This window comes from Lycorma delicatula, chromosome 10 (assembly GCF_047948215.1).
Source record: "Lycorma delicatula isolate Av1 chromosome 10, ASM4794821v1, whole genome shotgun sequence".
Lineage (NCBI taxonomy): Eukaryota > Metazoa > Arthropoda > Insecta > Hemiptera > Fulgoridae > Lycorma > Lycorma delicatula.
In genome coordinates, this window is record NC_134464.1 from 21,815,532 (window position 1) to 21,835,175 (window position 19,644).

Sequence of the window (19,644 nt, forward strand, 5' to 3'; positions counted from 1 at the left end):
ATTCGTAGTCATACATTATTAATTCCACAAAATAGACATATTCGAAAAAGTGATAAGATTTAAACTAGCCTTGCTAAAAAAGATTCCAATTGGATAATTTACTACAAGATGCAGGACGTTCAGATTAGTAGTTAGTAGAATGACAAAACTGAAAAATGTGATTTTTCACGTTCATTATTTTAGCGTGGTGGTGACTATATCTTATCGTTAACAGCTGGCTGACACGGAAGAAAGGTAATGAAATGAGGTCATCAACTACTAAATTAAATGAAGACATGATAAAAATTATTGTTAATAATACGAATGACTAAACCGATCAAAGGTAAAGAAATATATGAGTTCACAGATTTTTATCCGTTTGAGCATCGATAGGATAACGATATCATGTTCTGAACAGATCCTCAGAACGGTTAAGACATGGTATATGCCTGAAGTCTAAGCAACAAAAAATTAGATCCCATTGTGAAAAGTATGAAAGGATGATTGCAAAACAAAATACGTAACATTTTCTAAAGATTTTCTATATAAACAAATTTTCTTATATTTTTCTTATATTTTACTGATATGGTTTATTTATTCTTAAACAGGGGAGAAATAATGACACATGAAACATTTTAAAAAGTTTGAAAAATCGATATTTTTTATTTTCATCGACTCCCGTACACCCAAATTTACCCCGAAAGTATTTTTTAGCTTATATGCAGTATTTCTATGCTTAGGAAGGTATAAATTTTTTTTTTTGTCTTCAGTGATTTGACTGGTTTGATGCAGCTCTCCAAGATTCCCTATCTAGTGCTAGTCGTTTCATTTCAGTATACCCTCTACATCCTACATTCCTAACAATTTGTTTTACATATTCCAAACGTGGCCTGCTTACACAATTTTTTCCTTCTACCTGTCCTTCCAATATTAAAGCGACTATTCCAGAATGCCTTAGTATGTGGCCTATAAGTCGTGTCTCTTCTTTGAACTATATTTTTCCAAATGCTTCTTTCTTCATCTATTTGCCGCAATACCTCTTCATTTGTCACTTTATCCACCCGTCTGATTTTTAACATTCTCCTATAGCACCACATTTCAAAAGCTTCTAATCTTTTCTTCTCAGGTACTCCGATCGTCCAAGTTTCACTTCCATGTAAAGCGACACTCCAAACATACGCTTTCAAAAATCTTTTCCTGACATTTAAATTAATTTTTGATGTAAACAAATTATATTTCTGACTGAAAGCTCGTTTCGCTTGTGCTATTCGGCATTTTATATCGCTCCTGCTTCGTCCATCTTTAGTAATTCACTTCCCAAATAACAAAATTCTTCTACCTCCATAATCTTTTCTCCTCCTATTTTCACATTCAGTGGTCCATCTTTGTTATTTCTACTACATTTCATTACTAAAAAAATTAAGTTAAAAAATAAAAAACGAATAAAATTTTTTTTTTTTCAATTTTTGGGGAAGGTAGAATTGGGGGAAAAGTTTTTTTAAAATGGTAAAATAAGCATGTACGGATATACTGAACTTAATATAAAATAGAGTTACGTTGACAAAATTTTGAGAAAGTTGAAACGTATCTACCCCAAAGTAACGTATCTACCCAAAGAAACGTATCTACCCCAAGCTCTGGAGATATGGACCCCAAGCCTTTACCAACAAATTGGCCCATATACACGAGTCTCGGCACAAAATTTAATAAAAATCTTTTTATCCAGTAAAAATTTATTAAGCTTTAAACATGTACATACGTACGTACAAACATTACCCCTCACTTTTTTTGCGGGATACCTGGGTCATGAAACGTTGAGAAATGCAAAAAAAACTCATACCCTATTTTTTGATTAATTGACCATACTTTCCTTCTTGCAGGATAGCTCTAAAGCTACGCAAGCAGGAAAATAAAACTTATTTATTATTTTTACTTTCCCGTCTAGATGGCGCTATAGCTCTAGAAGGGAAAATAATGCTATCGGTCCAATTTGGGCATTAGGCAGTTTTCACCGGATCTTGACGTTTTGACACCTAAGGAACCCAAAAAACCGGATGAAAATTTTTCGGATGTTAATGTTCGTTTTTACGTGCGCGCGGTGTTGTTTTAATCACCTTACATCTCCGGAACTGCAGGACCGATTTTTACCAAACTTGGTCAGATTACTTCCATATATGAGGGCACTGATGCCATTAAATTTCCAACTTAAAAGATCAAGGGGATGGTAATGTAAAGCAAGGTCACCCTCAGTATCTCGATATTTCGCCTGTTTATGGTCATAATTGCAAAAAAAAAAACTTTTGAAAAATCGCATCCCCACCCCAAAAAAACGCTGATTAGTCCTCTACTATTTCGTGACGATAAAGGTAAGCGGTAGAATTAAATGAATAATATTTAAAGTGTTAAAAAGTAACTCGGTCTGGCTGGGTCCCGAACTTGATATCCGACCGACTCGGTATCCATCTGGTGCGTAGTTAAGCCTCGCGACTAACCAGTCTGCCGACCGTACAAGCAAAATTTGTTGTATAAGTTGTGAAATTACATTAGTTTAGTTAATGTCGACCGTCGCCGCCAGTACCGTCAAACCTGCGTGAATTGAATACGGTATGCGCACGCGTTTGAGTTAGAATCATTGAATTACATAAACGCAACAATATTATGTTTAAATAAAACTATAAATATTTTTAATTAAGTTGTGTGTCTATGAGTGTGTAAGCCGTGCATCAGAAACAACAGTCAGCTGTAGGACTTTCCCGACACTGACGAATGCAGCTTTAGCCGCGTGACGGGAACGTCCTACTACTGCGTTATCAGTTCTTTTATTTTGTTTTAAATATTTTACGTGTATATGTTACATTTATTTAAAATTTTGGGTGAACTGTTAACAGACAAATACAAAAATATTTTAAGGTAAAGAAATTAACTAAATTTACAGAAACAGAATTTATTTTTTCTTATTATATAATTGTTTTTGAACCGATTGATTTTTCACGTTCCTTTTTACAACTCTAGCACCACGGCCTTTAACGAGAAGTGTAGCTATTATCCAAAATTTTTACATATGAGGGTTTTGCAAATATCTGCTTTAAAAAACTCCTTAGTCCAAAAAAACAAAAAAATTATAGAAATTTCCAGAAGTTTATGTACGTGTGTTGTCCTACATTTTGATTAATATCTCCGAACTGGTTTTATGTACATTCTTTTTCTATATATGGTATATTGATAACATCAAATTTTGGACAAAATTAAATAAGAGGAGGGATGGTTTTGCGATTTCTAATTTTTTTTACTTTTTGTATAATGGTTTTGAAAATTGATCTTAGTATGATGAAAGTAATGAGTTATTTAAAATTCCAAAATTTTAAGTCAATCTTATTTGCAGATTGAGAATATTCGAAATTAATTCTAAACAGTTTCTTCTTATATATCAAAAACTGGTTTACAAAAAAGATAAAATTCAGCACAAATATTTAGCTATACCCAGCTTTGGTCTGATTTTTGAATACATCGAACAAAGAGGCATCATGGATCAATATTTTGTTTAGTAAACAATAATTTTTTTTTAGCCTTGTTGAATAACATTACATCGAATAGTGTCGACTTAGTGAAGTAAATGATTAATTTAAAAAATTAATTTTTAAGCCCAAAAAGCAGGGGACTGAATGACATCCCAATTTAATTTTTTTTTTCATTTTTAATGTTCAATTTTTAAAATTTAACTGTATCTAATACAAATTGCAAAATACATAAAAAGTTTTTTTTTTTTTTTAAACGAGGTTTCACGGGACTTAACTAACAGTTTAATTTTGTATAATTAAGTTTTTTTTAATTCTTTCATACTCTTTTATACTCTTATCTGTTTTTTAAGTTATGGGCTCCATTACGCGAGGTAGCAGTCGAACAAGGTGTGATCAGATAAATGAGAACCAAATCTTTTTACTAAAAATGTTGATTTTTTTTTTTTACAATTTTATACCGAGATATAATTTTTATGAAAACGTTATTTGAACAATGGGGTCAAAAATTATTTCAATTATATATTTAATACTGCATAATTTTAAAGGGAAAAACTTCATTTTAACAAGGAAATCAAATCGAATTTTTACTTCTTTGTACAAAGTAAAGGAAGTATTGTGATTGCAAAAAAAATCGGTTTTTAGATATCAACGGTAATATAAATTTTGATCATCCCTGAATCCATTTTGACTAGTTTCGGCATAACGTCTGAGCGAACGTATGTACTCGCGTATAACTCAAAAACGATTAGCCGTAGAATGTTGAAATTTTGGACTTAAGATTGCTGTAACATCTATTTGTGCATATCCCCTTTTAATTACAGTCGACTGAACCAAAAGTATCCAAAAAAGCCCAAAATCAAAAAAAAAACCATTGGATTTTGGACTTTTTCTTAACAAAGGTAATCCGCTTTTAATGAAAGATTTTCAACGATATCATACATAAGTCGTACTTATTTTTACGGTTCCAGAGTTATAGCCAAATAAAATTTTAATTAATAAAATATTTGGATCGTACAAGGGGAAGGCACATCGATTCGAATCCGACTTCATTACCTTTTTTTTAACTTTTTTAGAATCGATTTATTAATAATTATTAACCTCTGATAATATGTAATTTAATATGCGTACAAGGAAGTCATGTAGTGTCCACATCAGATTTTTTTTAATACACATTTTGAACTTTTTCACAGTTGTACTCAAAATATTGAATAATGAAATCATTAATATTTAAAAATACTATAGCATAATTGGAATAAAACCTATCAAGAGCAGAGCCGGAAAAGTTATACAACCCTTTTTACTATTTGTTGCAAAATTTTCAACCACGTTTTATCTGTTAAAAAAAGGTTACTTTCAATTTATTATTTAACATTTTTGAAATGTTTTTTTTTTTTATTTCACATATGACTAGGTCTACGGAAGGAACTCTGGTATAAAAAAAAATCCTTTTGCAAGAAACACAAACGGCGAAAAATGAATGTTTACAAATGCATGAAAAGGAATTCAGAAAAACGATGTTAAATAACTACTACCGAACATGAGCTAAGACCGCGAATATATTACACTTTCTCTTTATCTCAAATATCCCAGCTAATTTTTTCATAAGTTTCCTGTGAAAATTCGCTATAACAATCCCGATATCATATTATCAAGTAATGATGAGCAGCGTTAACTGCCTCAACCGTAATAATAATAGGCGACCTGATATGAATAAGATATTCATAAAAACGGGATAAGCTTTCTAAGAATAACAAGCATCCAATGCACGGCTAAATATAAAATAAGTAAGAAATGTATAACTCACGTTGTCTACTGTCGCACATAAATATGTTTGTCAATTTCAACGAAACGCAGGCGAAATTCAGCTCAACAAATGACAAAATTGCTCTTTCACCACAAAGACTAACAGTACAACGAACATCAATATTGTTAAAAGGTGAATTTTGATATCTTTTATACTTTAGACCACGCATTACAATCATAATAGAGGCAGGGAGTCAAATACTGTAAAACAAGAAATTAATAAATTCCTTTCATTTTTAAAACTGATGCGATATCGACAAAATCTTAAAAGATAGTTTTAGAGGGCATTCACAAATTAACATAAAATTATGCTTTTTAACATTTTTCACCTCTTACTGAGACTCCGTCACATTTTAGAACCCGTTATCTCCCCTAAGTTAATCACGTACTAATTACCTTAAGAAAAAAATTTAATTTTCCATATACTTATTTTTACCGCAACTTATTCCTTTTTTTTATTTTTTATTTCGTTAAATTAATAAATATATATTAATAAATTAATTAATTTAAAATATTTCCGAAAAAAAAGTAATACAATATGAAAAATTTAATAAATAAGCGTTTATAAAATATTACATTATATATAAAATTTATTTTCTAATTAAAATATAAATAAAAATTTGTGTAATAAAATACTTAATTAAAACATAAAAAAGAATCTTTTGTTTTTTATAATACTAATTTTTTTTCAAATTAGTAGATATAAATACTATAAACTAATTACACATTTTTGGTACGTGTAAAACAATATCGTTAATAAATATTTATTTAAAAGATCAGTACATATTCAATTACCGTATTCATAAAAAAAGATCTGATGTAGACACCACAAGAGTTTTTGTACGCCTATTAAATTACATAAACATTTTTAAAAGTACATAAAATTTTATTTCACTAATAACTTTATCTTTTCATATTTTTTTTTTTTTTTATTGTTATTATTTATTATAAAGATTTTTTTTACAATCACACGTTAATAATTATCAATAAATCAATATATTTAAATTAAAAAAAAGTTAAAAAAAAAGAAAAGAGAATGAAGTCGAATTCGAACCGATGTGCCTTCCCCTTGTAAGACCACACATTTCATTAATTAGTTTTATTTGGCTACAACTCTGGAACCAATGAAAGTAAGTACCACTTATGATACATCGTTGAAAATCTCTCAATGACATTGGTACAGTTAAGAAAAAGTAAAAAATCCTAATTTTTTGGATTTTGGACTCTTTTGGTCCAGTCGATTGCAATCGAAATGGGAGATGCACGACTAGATGTTACAACAATCCTAAATCCAAAATTTCAACATCCTACGGCTAAACGTTTTTGAGTCATGCGAGATACAAACGTACAGTCGTCACGCCGTCAAAATGGATTTAGGGATGATCAAAATAGATATTTCCGATGATATCTGAAAACCGAAATTTTTCGCAATCACAATACTTCCTTTACTTCGTGCAAGAAAGTAATTTACAGATACTTCGCTAAATAAAGCGTGGAACAAATTGTATGATAGGCTGGAATATGAAGAAGGAAAGGAAAATTATGAAAACGTGGAAGTCATCGTTAAAAAAATACCGGAAGTGAAGATATAGAAGAAAGTAAAATTAATTAACGTCTACAGTCTAACGATGTGGAAGTGGAATCGACTACTGATGAAGAAATTTTCGAGGCCGTGATGAAAGAACGAAACGAAGCAGATGAAACACGAGCACGAAAATCCTGAAACTGATGTAGACCGAGCGACAACAGAATACGGATTCAAACCTTTGGAAGTACGTACAGTAATTATCCTCTACATTACATGTATTTTCTTACGTTAATAATCGATTAATTCTACTACTGTATAATGCATGATAGATTCAACAATAACATTTTGTCTTTATAAGTGGCTTTACGTTTTGTAGAACAGGCTAAGGAGGCAACACCATCTGATGTCTTACTTTTGAAGAGAAAGCGTGATATAGCGAGTACGCAAACATTGTGAAGAAACTATTAAAGAAAAAATCATGGATTATTTTCAAACGAAAATAAAATATTTAATGTATTAAAAAGATGATTTTGTGTATGTACATTTATATGTATACCTTGGAAAATACTATTTAACAGTTACTTTAAATACGTTTGCTTTTACTGAACTCCCGCGTTTTTTTAGTTTTTTTTTTTTGCTTTTTTAAGAGACGGCAATAGCCTTCATGGGTTATCCGAAAAGGCTCCGCCCACTTTAATTCGGTTAAAAAGGATTCTACAATATTTGTTTAACTAGGTATGTTTTCAACAACTTTAACCTTAATGTATTTAAAAACTCGGCGGAGGTTTCTTGACAGATGTACGGATCAACAAATTCCAGCACTATCTAGCGGATAAACGTTTAAGTTAAAAGGAGACTCGAGAAGCAGCGGCTTGAAGGCGCAAGTTTAATTTTATTGATTTATTTTCATACGATACCCAGCTCAGCGATTTGTATAAACGTGCTTGACATAACCTATACGTAATGTATCCTATCGTGATGTAACAGTATGGAATATATACCGAATTACATAACTAAACACAGGAAGTTTCCGATCACGACAGGTATTATAATTAATATTGCTATATATAACAATGCATGTATAGAAACTTATTTAAGCTACAATAAAATAAATGTATGCTATAAATTTAAGATATTCGTAAATAATCGTTTTGAAATTATGCGATATTAATTAGAAATAAAAATAAAATTTCGTTATTGATGCAAGTCAACCGACACAAAGCAAATACTATCTGATGATCGAATGCTTTATCTAATATCAGAAAACCAGAGACTTTATCTGTGTTAATAAAATATTGAAATCTTACGGCAAAATCGTTTAAAGGAGAGTTTATACAAGGCATTTATGGAAATATTTCCTTAATATGTATCCTTCAGGATACTTAAACCGATGTAATTTTTTTCCGTCAAATTTAACTTGCTACGAATAAATTAAAATAAAATAACATTCACGGTGAGGATAACTTTTTTTTTTTGATAGATTTCATAAGAAAGCTACATATTGTAATGGGTACCATGATTAGACTTCCGGAAAATTTCGACATATCATCGATTTTCACATCCCCAGAGCCCAAAACCACCGTCAGTTCATAAGTTTATATCTATATATATTTCACTTTCTTGTGGACACAATAACTGCCGTAATTTTGCGCCAATCATTTTGAAACTGATACATAAAATATAACGACCCAAAATCTCGGTCGAGTTCGTTATTGAACAAAATCGGACCATGTGGGTGGAAACGGAGGGGCTTTTTCCAAAAAACAAAATATCGCTATAACTTTCTTATTAAGTAAAATATCGAATTCGTTTAAAGTTCCTTCTATTCTTTGGATACGGGCCTGAAACTTATGGAAGTAAAGTTTTTTGATATCACCAACTGTTGGCCCAGGGGGTGGAAAAAATGGAGTTTCGAAGACAAAAAAAATCATACCTCCCTTAATAGATACAGAATCGAATCCGTTTAAAGTGGTCGTTAGTTCACTAAACATTACCTAAAACGTTTGTCTAAAACAATTTTTTATATAACTAACCCTTACGGCAAGGGATGACCAAAATGTTGCTGGAATTGTAAGAAGATGAGGTTTGTCGTATGCTAAACATGTGAAACTTTTTTCATATGCAACCCCATTGTCGTATTGAGTAAATTTAAATTATTTTTAACTTTAAGGTGGAAATCTTTTTTATCCCCTACTTAGCACCGGTGAAATCCACCTCCGGTAAAAAAAAGGGATTTTTTTTATTTTAAATAATTAGAATTAAATAAATAGGCAAAATTTAAATTCGTCCCAAGATAGCTAAATTAGAGCCCACTATAAATACAAAAAAAAACTTTTTAAAACAACAATTGGGATGCATTAGAATTTTTGATTTGAGTTCATCGGCCATATAGAAGTAAGAATCTATGTCAAAAAGATGTAATTTAAGCAAATATTATTTTTCACGAACTGTTTTTTTCCACACAGGTTTTAGACTTAGTTAAAAAAAAAAAATCAATAATTCGCCGATTGTACAAAAACGTAAAAATAAATATAAGAATATAATTTTAGGGTAGGTAGAGTGTGAAGAGTAGAGTATATGTTTACTCTCATTAGACGTATAAAAAAAATACCGTAGATTTATATGTTTTATATGGATGTACGAATGGTGGAGGGTGATTATTTTATAGCAACCAGTGTGAGGCTCCACTTGTTGAGAACACCTCGCCATATGGCCACGAAAGGCATGTACTTACAGGTCAGATATATACGTAATGTATATTTAAAATGAATGGGGACAGAAAATTGAGATGTACTTACAGCAGGTGGGGAATATCAAATGGACGGAGGGTGAAAATGTCACTCCCCCACCGTACACTGAACAGAGCCTAGAAAATAATGTATGACGCTCTGTCAGAATAATAGAAAAAGGAAGGGACGAAAACAGAGTACTGTATCATTATCCCATATGTTAACACGAGGATTTAGACACTTGCAACTCAAATTATTTCGTATTTAATGTCACTATAATGCTCGCTCCTATTTTGGTTGCTGCTGCTGCTGCTGGCGCGCGCGCGCACACACGCACACACACACCTGTGTGTGTGTGTCAATCATCTAATCCCATGAAGGGTAAAGGGATAACAGAAAAGGGCTACTTAGTCCATCAGTTCTTCCCCTAAAATAAATCCACCCCTTCTACTTTACTATTACAGGGTGACCAAACAATGTATCTTTTATATCAGATACAGTATATGGCACTCCGCAGTGACATTGAAAATTGTTATTATAAGTACTCTTAATTATGTGTCAAATTACACTGAAGTTTCTATTATACATTCCCGTAACAAAAACCTACTTGTTGACATGTATTCTTACGTAATTAATTTATTAGAAAAATAATACATTGGCGGGCGTCTATTTGTCTCACTTACTGTGTTGTATTATCGGTAAATTAAATTGAAAATAAATATTTTATATCTTCAATTGAAAATAATACAATTACACTTATTGAATTACAAAAACTTGCACAATTCTGCGCAAGAAGACTTTTTTTATTTTCCGATGCCTCACTATTTCGCAGTCAGAAACCCACTGATTTTCAGAATGCAACGCGCTACACATTTAGATTAACCAGTAGACCTTACATACACGCAAAAAGTTTCAACTTACTCACCATCGTGAATCGCTGCATAAACGCGTATGAAAAAAATACACCGATAAATACTAAGTCAAAATAATCTCAAATTGAGGTAATGTTGTCTATTGTCGACCTGCAATTGAGAGTAACTGAAGAACGATTCGACCACTTCATCAAAATTTGACATGCACAACCACATCAGATACACTTTTTTTTTCTTTAGCCTCCGGAACTACCGATGGGTATTGCTTCAGAGGATGAAGTGAAATAGCAATTTTGTAGCGAATGAAAATGCTATGCCTTTGATTCGAGGCCTCCGAATGAAAAACAAGAGACGATACCACTCGCGCCATGGCAGCCGTCTCAGATACACTACAACAGCATATCTAAAGTTCAATGATCTAAATTTTTGGTTATTTTTGAGGCACAAAACTATACATGTAAAATGTTGAGGCTCGAAATCTACATTTTATATATATATATATATATATATATATATATATATATATATATATATTGAACAAATTTTTTTTTCAGCCAATCTGTCAAGTACAGAATTAAAGAAACAACATTCTTACCTTTCTTTTACTTTATTTCCTTTACATTAGAGCGCTTTCGGGCATAAGCCCATCCTCAGTAATGTTTCCTGATTTATCTTCATTTACATTTACACATATAACTACTATTGCATATATTTACACTTTGGTTACTCTTTTTAACTTTGGTTATTGCGTAAAATATAAGAAATTTTAAACATACATATTTTGAGCCAAAATTTTAAAAAAATTTCTTTTAATACGTTTCTTTTATATATTGTTAATGTAGTACTGTCTGTATTAACTGCATTAATAAATTTTAGTAACAAATTTTAATTTTAATTGCAAATTTTAGTAATATTTTTTAATTTTTTTAAAATTTTTACTGAACAAATGTATGTTCTGTAAATGTTAAAAATTTCTTATATTTTACTCAATAACCAAAGTTATAAAAAGTAACCAAATTGTGAAAGTGTTGAATAGTAGTTATATGTGCAAATGTAAAGGAAATAAGGAAATAAAGTAAAAAAAAAAGTAAGAATGTTTCTTTAATTCTGTATTTGGCGGATTTGCTGAATTTTTTTTCAATTTATGTAGTTAAAAAAATAATACATATATATATATATATATATATATATATAGGAAACCCCAATTTAAGTGAATGGTATTTTCGTATTCACACCTCAAAAGGTAAAGAAAATTAATTTACACGCCCTCCCACTCCTACATAAATGAATACAAGAATCGTTATATAATTAGAGACAAATAACTGTAGAAAAATTATTTTTTCCATGACAACGAAGCTAGAGCTATGTTTCAACATAATCCCCAGCTACAGTTGCTTTATTTTCTGTGAACTTTCTTATTCCTTAGCAAAGAATTGTTCATCGCGATGACTAAATTAATGATGGATCAGAAAATATCAAACAATTTAATTAAACTCTTATTTCTCAGAAAAAAACACAACTGTTATTTAATTTCGGTACAAACTGTTATTTTTTCAGACCAATAGTAATACTACATAACAAATGCATTGTATCACCAAACAGAGTTGTCGGTTCACTCTAACGAACGTTAAGTTAAAGAAAGCAGATAAAGTGATTAAAGTGTTTGCCTTTTTTTCGAGAAAAATTCACTTGTCCAGGAAACTGTTGTTTTATCAATATTAAATATCCTGTAAACTAATTGCTAAGATAAATAACAAAAAAAAAAAACAGAGTTTCAAAAAACCAGATAAATCTTATTCGCGAAAATACCGTATTAAAAGTACACAATAAAAGGGTAATAAAACTTTCAAATCTTGTGACAAAATGATATAAGTTATTCGCTAGGGGTCAAACGAAACAACCTGCAGACTGCAAAAAAATACCCTGAGAAAAATATTATAATGAAACAGGTTTTTAAACAAAAAAAAACAATCAGATTAGCAATATAACATAAAAACGAGTCGTGAACATTAAGAGATTAATAATTCAACCTGTTTTTTTCCGAACAACTTTTTTTTCAACTAACACTTCGTTTTCGTTTGGCAGAAACAATTTAACGCCTACTCTAGTCAGCCATTCTTTTACCGCATTCTTGAACCGCTAATTGCTGCCGAACTTGGTACCACGTAAAAAAATATCTAATGGTGCGACATCGGAACTGCAAGGTGGATTCGGTAACACCTCCTGACCCGACTTTTGAATATCTTCCCACGTCTTTCCAGTGGTATGAAGGCAGGCGTTTTCATGCAGAAATATACCTTTTCAGAGAGAATCAGGTCATTTCCTCCTTACTGCGGATTTCACTTTATTTTTTGGCGTATCACAAGAGTACTAGCTGTTGATTGTACGTTGTTCATACAAATAATCGCAATAAACTGGACCTTTATAATCCCAAAACGCCGTTAGCATCGCTTTACCGTCTGACGCGTAGGTTTTGAATTTTACCCTGACAGTCTAATTCGGATATTTCAATTCAGTCTTCTGACGTTTGGGTTACGGCTCAAAATGATGAATCCAAGTTTCATCGCCACTTATTATGAGATCTAAAAAATCATTAACTTCCTCTAAAAGCCGTTGTTAAAGTTCCATACTTTGGTGTCTGTGATTTCGAGTGACCACCTCGAACAAGATCTATGGTACTCAGCTTATCATGCGTAATGGAATAGACAGTGGCAATACTAGCACAACAAATTTCAGATTTCCCAATTTCTATCAGTTTTCTTGCGAATAAAATCATTAATGCTATTTTTCAAATCGTCAGTTGAATCTTCCATGGATCTTCCGCTACGATGAAAATCAGCAACACTTGTCCTGTTCTATTTAAACTGTTAGATTCACTTATAAAAATTTGCAGGTTAATACACTTCTATCTTGGTGTTTCAACAACCGCGACTGAATTTCGGCCGGTTTTACCACCTTCAGAAAATAAAAATTTTATCACAGCACGGGGTTCTTCCACGGTACTTTCAAGTGGATCTGACGACCTAAAAGGGGTTATAATGAAAGTCCTTTTTGAACAGCTGATATTTTCTATCGTGGGTGTCAACATAAACAAATTCAGTTAATTCTATTAAATAAATTTTCCGCCGATGCCATTTTTCACTTTAATTATTCAACAACCATCGAATATATATATATATATATATATATATATATATATATATATATTCGTTGAATTACTTTATTAAAAATCAAAAACATTAGTAAATTAATCATTCAGATTGGTTGTAATTCTTGAGTTTTAAGCGAATTTCAGTACATTTATATACATGCATATCATACACATTTGTACGTTCTGATTTATAGATAAATATTTACATAAAAGTTGTTAATGTTACCTGGCCATAGGCTAAAACCAACCATCTTTTTCTGGCAATAACTTATCCTTATTTATGTAAAATTTCATTACAACCATCTTATCATCTTCGTATATAACTGCTTGTGTAACATTTACTTCTCATCGTAACTGTGATTTCTACCAAAATTCGTTTTATATTTTATAAATACTGTTAAAATAAATTAATAAATCCCGGATTTCCTGTACCCAAAATATAATACAGGAAGATAATGATTTTATGCTCATTCGGAATAGGTAAATCTGCTAATTATTTCATATTACATAAAAGTAGGATTTTTTTTTTTTTTTTTAAATGGAAATTTCTAGAGTTCTACCGGACTGATTTTAATTTCTTTCATGTTATTTTATCTTTTTCAGAAATTTTTAGTGGCGTTTTTCTCGGAAACTTGCCATTACAGATACAGAACCGGGAACGTTTTTAATATATTCCCGACCCAGAGAGACTTTTATGTCAAAACATAAGATCTGTATAGTTTGTTCCACACTTTCTCAATAAATGTCTTAAATTGGCAATGATCGATGTCTTCTTGTTCCTTCATTAAAAATTAAATGCGCTTCGTAAATTTTATGCATCTACTCCTTCCCAAATCGATCACTCTTCACCATTATAGCCGAGAATTACACTCCAGTTACGCCAGTGCTAGATCACAAGTCAAGCTGGTCAGTTATTCGTTCATTTACGTCTGTTATTTTTAAAAAATATATACTGTACATAAAGAAATATTTTAACGTGTGTGACTAATTTGTGAGCAACTATATATATATATATGATACTGCAAATAAAAAACAACAAACAAAAAAAGGGAACCTTCCAGAAAAGGGAAAGCTAATGAAGATGAGTACAAGTACTCTTTTGAGAGAAGGAAAAATAAACCGAACAATACTCATAGCTCGACTAAAAACCCTTTTCTGATGCTGGCCTGATCTTTGTACAGCAAGTCGTCAGTAGAACTACTAGATCGAAACTACTCTCCCATCGATAACCATAAATATATGCTATGTAGGTAAAGAAATGTCATTAACGATAAAAACAAACAAAGACCGACTGTCACCATCGGAGATACAAATGAACAGTCAGTTGATTTACGTTTGTAAAAAAGGGGAATTTATATACGAGAGTGTCCGCCGGTGTACGATGAGTTCAACCGATCGTAATTAGCTCTTCGGATTTCCTTTTGATCTGATGCAGTCGTTCAAACTACGCCCACCCGTCCGCCCTTCATTCATCCGAACTCGAATTCACTTTTCATCCGATCATCACCCCTCTTTGTGGCTAATAATTTTACTCGTTCGCCCTCCCTTCAGTTTCCTAGTTATTCTACCTCCGCCTCTGATACACTGTTACCGATTATTTTATATTCAGTGATAAAAATCTACCATCTGCAAACAACCGACAATACTCTTAGTACGCCCATATACTGTGCAGATAAAGCAGAATTTGCAATTCGGTCCTGTAAAAACTTTTTAAATTTCATTCTCTCGTTCTTTTTACTGTTTAACAAACGTAAAAAGAAAAAAATAAACATTTTAAACAATTTTTATTTGGAAAATGAAATTCACAGTAAATTTACATCCAATAACGATAAACGAAATGCAGTACCACTGAATCACGGCTTATAAGTAAACTGAATTCCACACCTTTGTTCAGGCTACTCCATATAATGGTGACTAATTTTTACATAGAAATTTTTAACTGCTTACAAAGAGTTACAATACAGAATTAATAATAATAACAAAATTGTGCTTAATTTAGATCAAAGAATTAGTCAATCTGTTCGGTTAAGTCATGCCAACCACCAGAAAGTCATTTAAATCAATCATCATAACCGAAGACAAGACTTTTTTACACTGACTCCCAGTTTAGCTGCTCTCTAATACAATAACATTTAATTGTTTTTTAATGGCATTAACTGTTACGCTCATCAGTCACTAAAAATGCCAATAACCTTAAAATCGATTCCTCGAATGTGGCATTTAACACTTTTCATTTTACACCCTGCAGTTTCCAATATGCTGGCTACTACCTACAGCATTACAATCTTAAAAATTAATGAATAATAGTACAAAAACAACGAGACTAAAATTATAGCCATCGATACAAGAGTGCGAAGTAAGATACGACATGAGCCTTGGCAAAAACTTTGCAAGACTGCATTAATGGCAATTAAGAGCTGCATACCGTATTTTTTTTACGGCTGAGAAAATATGGGGATTATTGATTTAAATCAATGACAAAATAATTTTTTCTCAGTTTAAGGAATAATTTTAATTTTTCAAAAAATACATTAAATAACACATTTTTGTGTCATAGGGTTATTAGTAATAAGTTCTGCCTAATAGCGATCGATGTTAAAGACATTTCATCCTCAGAATCCACATAATTAATAAAAGGATAAAACAGTGTAATATAAAAACACAGTTAACTAACGATGTACTTTCAAATTAACATCTGTTCACTAACTACTAAATCAGATTAAAATCAACATAAAAAACAGCTGATACATTAAACAATACCCGCTTCTGATTGGTCAGTGGTTGTAAAGAATACACTTTTGATAGGTTGGATACCTGTATCATTATGAAAATCAGTTCATAATGACCCTCATTAAGATACAGGTACCAGCCGTAGGAAAAAGAATATTAAAAAATTTAATATACCATAAATTAATTAACTTCATCAGAGTGTTTCTTTAAAACGATAAATATATTTTTAATGTAACAGCGAGAAATTAAAACAAAAATAAAGAAATTGAGGATATAAATCTGACTTACTATGCTGTATGGAAGATGAAAGACTGAACAAGAAGAAGCATGAAAGAAAAACAAGAAATTATATTAGACCGGAGGAATACCAAAATGTAGGGTAATTCAAAAAGAAGGAGCAGATTTTAAATGCTTATTTATAATGAACGACAACAGATAGACGCATATAATACTGCTCTGAATAGAAGAAATTTCAAAGTTTTATTTTATGCATTCAACATGAGCACAGTTTGTTTTGCAACAAATGTTGAATCGGTAGTGCATTTCTTGCTACACATGGAATGGTCCCTGGTTATTGAATTCACTGCTGTAACGATTTGATTTTGCAAATCTTGAAGAGAAGCAGGCATAGGTGGGGTATGTACTGTCTTCTGTACCCCAAAAATAAAAATCGCAGGGAGAGTAAGATCTGGTGACCTTACAGGCCGCGAATGAGATCATGTTGCCCATTTCTTTCAATCCATCGTCCTATAATTGTGTCAACGTCCTGCAATGCCTGAAGTAACTACAACTTGTATGGCTTTAGATGCATACTTTTTTAAGCACATGCCATACCATTGGTTTCAGAATTCCAACTACTCTACTCCTCTGCTTGTTGATTTCCTAGGGCTACGTTAGAAAGCAGTTCGGATACACTCAACATTTTCATCTGACATGCGAGGACAGCCAGTGCTTTTCCCTTTGCACATGAGACATTCTTCTACGAATTTCTTGAACCGATTGTTCATTCGTTTATGATGAGGCAGCTCTTTGTTGAACTTGCAATGAAATTCACACTACACTGAAACAATGGATTCACTCTTTGCATACTGCAGCACACAAAACTACTTTTCTTGTGGCGGTGCCATTTTCTCATAAAAAAAAACCACAGTACCGCTGTAGGCATTGAATGGAGTTAATATTTAAAACTCTGAACTTTCCTCTATTCAGTGATTTTAATATGCGTGACAATAGATAGAGTGTATCCATTGTTGTTCATTAAAAATAAATATTTAAAATCTGTTCCTTCTTTTTGAATAACTCTGTACTTCAATAATGTAAATAAAGAAATAAAGGGCATATAGATGTTTAAAAAAATGCTTTTGCAGGTAGAAATTTAGCATATCTTGCTTGCAAATTGATAACTACCACAGCTTCTTTATCTTTTTTTAACGTTTAGAAAATCAAGCGAGATAGAAGGATATTAAATGTAAAAACATGGGAATACAGGAAGGAGTTTCAGTAAGAATTAAAATTAAAGGCCAGTGTAAGAACCTAAATTATACGTTATATTATAATACATGATATAACAGAGTATTTAAATATTAAGAAAATAAATTAAGATTGTGATATAACAGAATTCACGTTTCGTACGAGAATGTAGTAAAAACAATAACAGTAAAAAAACTTACTTTACACAATTCTGTAAGCACTCAGATACTACTGTTTGAGATGTTCTGTAATTCTTATAAAGTCTCAAGAAATACCATCAAAAGGTAAGACACCGAAGACCAAAGCCAAATCTTATCAAATAGATTTTAAATATCCAGGATGTAGGTTATATTCAGCAGTTTCTGAATCTAAAAACAAAAATAGAAAATTAATCCACAAATAATCAAATCATCCTTCGTCACATAAAATTAATTTTATTATGATTCATATAACATGTAAATATACACAAGATAACAAAACAGAAATTAGACAGAGGAAAAACAAATAAAATTTATAGCAAACCAAAATAGATAAAAGACATTTTTTTAAATTATATTACAAAAAATACATTAAAAAGGATACAAAAAATAAATACTTCAATATTCCATTAGAAAAAATCAAGAAACGTTTTAATACCTTAAATATATTGCACCAATATAAAATTAACTGTAATGAATGTAAATAGATATACATTCATAAAACTAACAGTTCCTTTAAACAGAGATTTTCAGAACATTTCAAAGCATACATAGACAAAGGAAAGAACTTTTCAAATGTTGATCACCTCATTGTACATAAATATACGAAAATTAATATAGAAAACAATTTCAAAATAAATATTTAGAAAAATTATTATACTTACAAATATAAATGCAAATACACACATAGATGAATATGTAAATTTTGAAAATAATGAACTTTTTAAATCGGCACACATGTCTTGATACTAATAACAGATTTTATTCCAGCTGATCATAACAACAAACAGTACAAGTTTAATGAAAGGTAGATAGTGGTGATCTTTGGTGGTTGGGTTTCAATTAACCACACGTCTCAGGAGCGGTCAGCCTGAGTCTATTCAAGACTACACATTTACCGGTACAGATCTACACATTTACACACCTGACTGGCATACAGATGCCTTGGCATCTCTGCAGAGTACTGTTACATGTCATTGTGCTGTTACTCTGTAATCTGGTATATATAAAATAAATAAACATATAGATCACACAAATAAAAGTTGTAAATGGTCTGAAATGAGTCGCAAGCCACTCTTGAAAATATTACATTCCTTTTCAAGAATAACAAGTACATCATTCTGGAATCACTAAGGAAAGTTACTTACAAAGCAGCTTCTATTGTCTTTTTCATGATTGTATATTAATATGCCAAGCTCACTGAAATGCAGGTATTATTCAGGTGTTATTCTTAAAAATTTACATATTCATTCTTCTCAGTAAAGGAATTGGCTATAAAATGAACACCATAACTCATAATTAGAGCCACAGAGCTTGGGTACTTTAAATGTGTTACAACCTTAAAAAACCTTAAAAAATGAATGAAGCATAACAATAATGTAAAATTACAAAGTAATTTACCTCTTTCTGAGTCATTGCATTAAATTCACTGCTTTGATTCAATACGGATAATGCAGTAAGCACTTTCATATAGTTTACAATTAGGTCAACTAGTTGATTTGAATAATATTATTACATACTCTCTTAAGTATAAACACTAAATAACCTAAAAAAAAAACTGCTGGCTAGCAGCAGCTAAAACCAAATAATCAACATTAGTTATCACTTTTATTATGGTATTTCAGTTTACTAAATTCAAAAAGACTCTCCTTCTTGAGAATGGTTAA

At 31.2% G+C, this 19,644-nt stretch overlaps 1 protein-coding gene and 1 long non-coding RNA gene across 2 annotated transcripts in view; one reads left to right on the forward strand and one right to left on the reverse strand.

The window, feature by feature from the left end:
- LOC142331294 (uncharacterized) overlaps window positions 1-19,644 on the reverse strand; it is an 81,080-nt gene that overhangs the window by 53,780 nt on the left and 7,656 nt on the right. Inside the window, exon 2 of the long non-coding RNA XR_012757953.1 lies at window positions 17,981-18,148. This is a non-coding gene — a long non-coding RNA (uncharacterized LOC142331294). The remainder of the gene's footprint in view (window positions 1-17,980; window positions 18,149-19,644) is intronic.
- Window positions 7,758-19,644, forward strand: part of LOC142331293 (multiple coagulation factor deficiency protein 2 homolog) — a 32,499-nt gene continuing 20,612 nt past the window's right edge. Inside the window, exon 1 of the mRNA XM_075377086.1 lies at window positions 7,758-7,871. The gene's annotated coding sequence lies outside the window, so the exon portion shown is untranslated. The remainder of the gene's footprint in view (window positions 7,872-19,644) is intronic.